This window comes from Candoia aspera, chromosome 2, assembly GCF_035149785.1.
Source record: "Candoia aspera isolate rCanAsp1 chromosome 2, rCanAsp1.hap2, whole genome shotgun sequence".
In the NCBI taxonomy this organism is placed as follows: Eukaryota; Metazoa; Chordata; class Lepidosauria; order Squamata; family Boidae; genus Candoia; species Candoia aspera.
The window spans coordinates 233322185-233330506 of record NC_086154.1 but is presented as its reverse complement, the minus strand read 5'-3'; positions in this window follow the sequence as shown (position 1 = coordinate 233330506).

Here is an 8322-nt window from a genome sequence, read left to right as displayed (position 1 = left end):
TAACAGAGTGATAGATCCAGAATCTTATTAACAATCCTGTTGATTTCAGCTCAAAACACAGCAATAGTAGGGTAAGTCTAGATCATATGAGTTAATTACCTACCTCCTAAACTGCAATAAGGCAATAGCAGAACAAAAAGAAACACTCATTAATTCATATGAAACATTTTTGTCATAATAACCATTTGAAATCATAAGAAGCTAACTTCATATTATTTAAAGCAGGCTATTATATCTTTAAGAAGGGACGCGGTGGCGCTGCGGGTTAAACCGCTGAGCTGCCGATCGGAAGGTCGGCGGTTTGAAACCGCGCGGCGGGGTGAGCTCCCGTTGCTAGTCCCAGCTCCTGCTCACCTAGCAGTTCGAAAACATGCAAATATGAGTAGATCAATAGGTACCGCTTCGGCGGGAAGGTAACGGCGTTCCGTGTTGTCATGCTGGCCACATGACCCGGAAGTGTCTACGGACAACGCCGGCTCTAAGGCTTAGAAACGGAGATGAGCACCGCCCCCTAGAGTCGGACACGACTGGACTTTACGTCAAGGGAAACCTTAACCTTAACCTAATTATATCTTTAAGGATTGTTGTTCTGTACCTAGTAGTCCTTTTTAAGGTCTCATTCCCAGCTGGGGAGGAACAAACCACAGGAACATCTACTGGGCTGTTGTGATGACTTCATTCTTAATATCTGACAGATTAAGTTGCTGAAATCTGCTTGTTGTTGTATTCCAATTGGACAGATCCAGTTGAGGTGCCTGTTTTAGTCAAACTTCAAACCAGGTTACAATACAGAGGCACCATTGGTTGCATTTGTCAACCTGTGGTGGAACTGGGATGGGAATAGTGCATCCAACATAGTGGCCCTTGATCTCTTAGCAGCTTTTAATATCATTGAGCATGGTATTCTTGTAGACCACTTTCCATCATTGGTCTTGGATGGTTTGTACTTCCCCATTTGAGACTGGTGCACAATCTGGGAGTTATCTTGGACTCACAGCTTCTGCTTGAAGAACAAGTGGCAGCTGTGGCCAAGAAGGCTTTTAAAAATCCTGCTTTAAATAGCTTCATTAAAAGTATCTTCTTTCTAATTAGTTAATATCCTTTGCACTGGTACATCTGGTATGCCCTTTCCTTGACAAGGAGGCTCTTCAGACTCACACCTTAGTCACCTCATGGATTCCTGTAAGACAAGCTGCAAGGACTAGACCTTGAAGACTACTCACGAGCTATAGTGGGTTGAGAATGCAGTGGTGTGGGCAGTGATGGGTATGACCCATTATGCCCATGTCACCCCACTGTTACACAAGCTGAACTGGTTGCCATTCCGCTTCCAGGTGCAATTCAAAGTGCTAGATGTCACTTCATGCCAAGCCCTTCATGGTATAGGCCTGGTTATTTGAGGGACTGCCTATCTCCAGTTGTTTCTGTCAATCTGGTTTGAGTGGACACGCTTCAAGTCCCATTGATTAGGTGGTGTCATCTAGTGGGACCAAGGAAACATGTTGTATCAATTGTAGTGTTTGCCCCCTATGATAATATCCCCCTAGAGATCTGGATGGTTCTTACCCTGATAATATTCAGGAAGCTATTAAAGGTCTTGCTATTCCCCCAGGCATTGTGAAAGGGTAATGACTGAGCCCTTGTTGAATAGGTTTTTTGTTTATATGTTTGTCATCAGGCCACTCATTATTTCTTTTCTGTTCTTTATAATCTATTTATTTATTTAATTAATTAATCTACAGGTAGTCCTGGACTTACAACCACAATAGGGATCAGAAAATTTGTTGTTAAGTGGTGCAGTATTTAAGTGAGGTACCATGTGACTGCACCCAATTTTACAATTTTTGCGGTGGTCATTAAGTGAATCACTGCAGTTGTTAAGTGAATCATGTGATTGTTAAGTGAATCACACGGTTCCCCATTGATTTTGCTTGTCGGGAGCCTGCTGGGAAGGTCACAAATGGTGATCACATGACCCCGGGACACTGTAACCATTGTAAATACATGCCAGTTGCTAAGTGCCCAAATTTTGATCATGTGACTGTGGGGACACTGCGACAGTCATAAGTGTGAGGACTGGTTGTAAGTCACATTTTTCAGGACCATCATAACTTTGAACAGTCGCTAAATGAATGGTTGTAAGCCTTTTACACTACTTTTTCAGGATTCCTGGTTGATTCATTATATTTTTATACTTGTTTTTTAACTGTGTAAACTGCCCTGGCTATATTTATTTTTGAAAGATTTCCATAAAATCATAAATAAAATTAAATTTATGCGTCACGTTCCAATGTTGTTTATTCTCCCCAAGTGATTGGAACAGTAAATGTGTTTTGTCTTGTGCTAAAATTAACTCTCAGGTAGATAAACAAATAGTCCCTATAACCAGCGTTCATTTTTTCTAGTACAGTCTCTGTTATACAAGATGTGGGTCTAGCTGGGGTGGGTTAGCATTTTGTCATATATCCATCTTTAAATTAAGATCCATGGTTTATGTTATAAGCATCAGTCACATTATGTCTCCTCTAGAATCCGTTCCAAATTAGTGAAGTTTAAACTAAATACTTTACAGTAATAAGTTAATTATTTTAGTAATTATGACTCTAATTGGCAATGATTGGCCTGTTTGCAAAGCTTTACTATAGAAGCATAACAACGATTTATCACATCTACTTATATTTATGTTACTTTAGAGCAGAGGCCTTTCTGCTTAATAAAACTGCCTTAATACATTGTGTCAAGCTCTGATTTCTTGTAACCATTCTTGGGTTCACACAACCCACTTGGCCATACATCATGCTAATTCAAGGTAGCCATAGTTTGTTTGTGGCTTAGCACAACGTGCCACTCCATCTTAAATACAGCCAGCTCCAGAGAACAATTCTGGAATTTTCAGTTGGCGGTGCAAACTTTGTTTCTGATAAAAATTATTTGCAATGAGGGAAGCTTTTCTAACTATGCAGATTCAGTGAAGAGAACACCTTTTACTTTTTAAGTTCCATTAGGCTGCTGGGAAAAAATGCTGGCAAGTGAGGACAAAGATGGGTAATGCAAAGTTGTCAGCATGTATGCTTTAAATAAAGGGTCCCATCTCCTGGTTGTATTAACAACCATGGATTGTAACATTCTCCTTTGCTGCTGCATATCTTAATTTTTGTACTCATGATGGAAACTGCCCAGAGTCCCTCCTTAGGAGGGAGATGGGTGGTGATAAAGTTTGATAAATAACTAGATAAAATTTTAAATTTATTTTAACATTGTTCACTGCCCAGAGTCACTTGCTGAGATGGGCAGCCATACAAACTGAATAAATAAACAAAAATGCAAAGAGAAGGAGTTCATAGCATTTTCTCATTTTTGAGAGAAATCAATAGCAAAGCTGGTCTTACAGAATGAGAATGAGAAATACTATATATATTGGACCAATCTGTGAGGTTTGAGTCTGACCTTGACTCTGAAAACGAAACTTATCAGGAAAGATGTGGGGAAATAGAAACTAGTAGTGACTCAGCAGAGTGGGAGAATTCGGGGATGCTGATTGGGCAGAATCCGGAGGGAGGTTTGAATCCTCCAATTAGTGCACAAGAGAGGAGACCGGAGAAGTGCATGAACAAAAGGCAGCCTGATTGGCTACAGAGGAGAAACAGCACGGATTGCATAAAAAGGCACCAGCACCAGGAGCAAACCACTGGAGACAACCATTCTACTGCACTAACAGCTTTGACAGGAGAATCCTTGCCGGTTTCCTTGCCAGGAAATGGAGCCTTGCCTGTAGTTCCAAGCCTTGTCTTGCCGCTTCAGCCCAGTCCAGCCTCACCTCCAGTTCCAAGCCTTGTCTTGCTGATCCAGCTGACTTCAGCCTTGTCTCCAGACCTGAGCTTTGTCTTGTTGCTCAAGCAGTCTTGCCTAGCCTCCGTCGCCAAGACTAGCCTTGCCTCCATGCCACGTTCTGCAATCAAACCTCAAGCTACCACCATGCCACGTGCCCTAGCCACACCTGGTCTTGCTGCTTCACTGAGTTAGCCGAGAGCTGTCTTGCTATGTTGCCACAATCTCCTTCTACTCTTGACCTGGCAGCCTTGCCCTGCGTTCCTCCACTGCCTGGGTGGACTTGATTGAATTATATTGCCTATTAATAAGGACTCTTTTCTGTTGTAAATAGTTGGTTGTTAATAAAGAACTTCCCTTTGTGATTCTGCCTGGCCATCTCATAGTCTGAACAGGACACAATCAAGCCAATTGTAATGGTTGCCTATCCCAAACACTCAGACTCACAAGAGGTTACTTAAATGAAATCTGATTTATTAGGGAAATTATGACAGTTACAGAGAAAGCTGAGAATGACTAAAAGCGCGCCAAATACAAACTAAAAACCCTCGGCTCTAAACGTAATCCCTCCCCCCTACCAGCCATAGCAACCACCCCCCTCCCAGGTGCCGGTAACCATTTTCCACACATCCTGGGAAAGCAACCTTGAAGACAGGAGATAACCCAAATACATTCCAACCCAGCAGCCAACAGATAAGAACTCCCCGAAGAGGAATCTTCCTCCCTTCTGGGATCAAACACGTATTAGGTTAATGACATGCGAAACGTTACGATGTACCAAGCACATTGAAACGGTGAACATGACACCAATTGATTGATTAAATACATTCGAAGGGTGGGCATAAAGAATCTTCTTTTGTACTTGCTAGCTGGGTTCACTCATTGCTCTATGCCGGTGTTTCTCAACCTTGGCAACTTTAAGATGTGTGGGCAGGCTGGCTGGGGAATTCTGGGAGTTGAAGTCCACATATCTTAAAGTTGCCACGGTTGAGAAACACTGCTACACAGTATTAGATTTTCCCATGTTTGTTTTCTTGGAACTTCTAAAGAAATCTGTGGTGCATAGACCAGCCTCCTAAAACAGATCTTGATTTTAATTCAAAATTTACTTTTTGTAGAAATTAGACAGCAAATGTTCCAGGTGCCTTCTCAATAGACCTTTTAGGAGCTGGTGAAAGCCATTCCTTGTTCACCTGCTGGCAGTCAGGGCAGTTCTGCAAAAGTGAAGACAAATAGTACCAGCTTGGAAATAATACAGCTAGTTCTCTCTGCAGAAGGAAGGCTTTCTCCCTACTGTCCCAAAATAGAGATAAACTTGTTTTCACAAGTGAGAATGTCTTCCTGTTATGCAGCTTTTCCAAATAATGGCTTTAGTCTGGATGTCTCCATGGAAAATAACTGCAAATTCCAAAATAAATCTGAAATGAGTATGATGTTGCCTAGACATGTATTTTGATTTCTCCTCCCTTCTTGATTTATATAATGGGTCTTTTTAATAGGGCATGTCAACTGTTCCCATCACTGTTGCATAATGTCTTGTCCCACCAAAAATTATGGTTTATATTCCGAGAACCATCCATAAAGTTGTCATAAATTATACAATGGGAAAAACCTAAGGTTTAGGTATCATGGAGTCACTGAACTTTTTTGGGGGGAGAGGGTTAGTTCCTTGCCTTTTCCTAACCCATTGCCCCTACCTACCTACCTACCTACCTACCTACCTACCTACCTACTAGTGCATTAATATTCAGCCTATCCTATCTGATCTCAGAATGCTATATGTGGCAGTCTCCTCTTATTTTGCCCTCATAACACTAATCTTGTGAGTTAGATTGCTCTAAGCTGAGAATCTAAGAGATATTGGAGTGTAATTTTGATTAATAGCAAATTTTCATTAACTACCTGGTGTTAACTGGTATTACAATACTACAAAGTTTCAATCTAAGTCAGATAAATTGATACACTTGTGCTGTTTTCCAAGCAAGTGAAATACAGTCTTCCAACAATTCTGCAAATGTTGGAAATCCACACTACTGTTTTCCCTCTTTCTAAGACAAGATACAGATGAATTAGTCTAAACATAGTTTAAAAACAAGAGTGGGCTCATAGAATGCATTCAACAATAAACCATCATTTAAAAACTGCAATAGTTGAGTTCACACAACATGCTAAGACACAAACCACATTATGGCTTAATGCGTGATGTGATTTAGTACTCTGTGTGTGATGTGATTCAGTGAAGGATTTCATTTGGTTCCCTTCCTAATACTATTTTTACAGAAGAAAATTCTGCTAGATGAACATGCGTATCAAATGCTGTTAAATGTGCTATAGCTTGGGGAAGCTCAGCATCATGCATGAACTCAGTTAATGTTTAGTTAGTTTTAATTCAGTTCAGTCTCACTGAGTTAAATTGTTTCTAAGCATGATTAAGGCTTATTAATTAAAATAATAACAACATAAAATGATACAGTGACTATAATAATTATTTTTCCCATATCCCCTGTGTCTGCCTTTTTCCAGCATAAGAGCAGCCAGTTTAAAGCATATTTATTTGGACCTCAATTTTTGCAGCAAAGATTTACTGGGCAATATTAGTTCCTCTCATGTATTGGCCAGCCCCTCTTCCTGACACTTTTTTAAAAAAACAAAACTGTTTTTTAAAAAAACAGAACTGAGTTGCTGAATAAATAGCAGTTGGCTAGATTCGCATAACACATTAAATCATATGCTACAGTTTGCAAAACATATAGCTGGATTTACACAACATGCAAAGCCAAAACCAAGCACACCACGTTTGATTTAGTATGACATGCAAAATGCTGCTTAAATGGTTGAATTTAATTGCATTTAATGCAGTCTTTCCCAAAACTACATTCTACAGATTAGGCTGAGTCTGTAGCTCTTAGAATTCCAGTGAGAATGGTCGTGATCCAGACTATCTGGCGAGCATCAAACTGGAGAAAGGTGAAACAGCACCCATGTTGAAGGAAGTGGCCATGTGGGGGAGGGGAGGACTGAAATTCTTATTGTATCATGGGTATTTATGGCTTAGCACTTTAAGATATGTGGACTTCAACTCCCAGAATTCTAGGGAGTTGAAGTCCATGTATCTTAAAGTTGCCAAGGTTGAGAAATGCTGGCTTAGAATCTTGAGAGAATTTTGAATACTGAATTGACTTATTCAGTAAATCATCCATCACTGATCTCAAGGAGGAACTTTAAAGAGTTCTCTTGTGAAGATAGTTGAACTGCAAATTTCATCTGTTTTGTTTGGGATCCTTTGGACTCCCACAGTCCCTTGCAATGGGCTCTGCTGGTTGACACTGACAGGAATCCAGAACTTCTGCAAGGCACCAAGTTGTCAGCCTTGGATCAAGAGAATCAGTGCTATTTTGTGTGGCTTAAATATGAATAAGTCCCCCCCCCCTCAGTTATACTCTCTGCATCAATCAATTTCTCTGAGAAGCTATTGTCTGCAGTGCTGCAGGTCATATACTCGTATACTTATAACTCAGCATTACAATGATATGACCATAGTCCCAGAAAGCTTATATGGTAATATGTTCATTTTTAAGGTCCACAAGATTTTTCATTTCATCATACAAAAATTGGGTGGCCATTTCATGGCTATGTATATTTTTGAAAGATCCCTGCTCAGTTTGTGTAGCCTGGCCCCGTCAAATTAATGTTTGTGCTTGAAGGTTCTCTGAAACAAAGTGGGCTTATGTTGAGTTGTTTATGCATTGCAGGGCCTATTTCGCCCTGAGTCAGAAAAACTTCCAGGATATAAATAAACCAAAATGTCTTCTGTGATTGCATCACTTCCTCTGAGGCCCATGCTACTGAATAGGCAAAGCCAGATAGCCACATTTATGTGCATTCCTCCAGTCTTTGAGTTAGCAGAAAAGTATGCCAGAAAAGTTTGCCATATTCTGCCTCAGTAACAAGGCTTAGTTATTTATTTGTCAGAGTTTGTTGGTCAAATTTACAGGGGTGCCCAACTCCATGAAGACTCTGAATGACATATATTAAAAATACTAAGAAACTATAACAAAGAAAAAAAATAATGAATGTTCAGAACAGAAAAAAATATATTCAAGCATTCAAAATCCTATAAAAGGCTCATCAGCCATCCTAGACCAAGGGTAGACTCCCCTAGCTGCATTTCCCCTCCCACAAGATCACTGGCCCCTGGGACAATCTACCACCAATTGCTTTCCTTAATACTGGATAAGATGGGGATGAACGTGAGTGTGTGCCTGTAACAGAAGTTTCAGCCAGCTTCCATAGAATCATAGTGTTGGAAGTGCCTAAGAGAGGGACCTAGGTGTCCTGGTGGACCACCGCTTAAGAATGAGTCAGCAGTGTGCTGCAGTTGCCAAAAAAGCCAACGCAATCCTGGGCTGCATCAACAGAGGGATAGTATCAAGACCATGGGAAGTGATGGTACCACTCTATACTGCACTGGTGAGGCCACAATTGGAATACTGC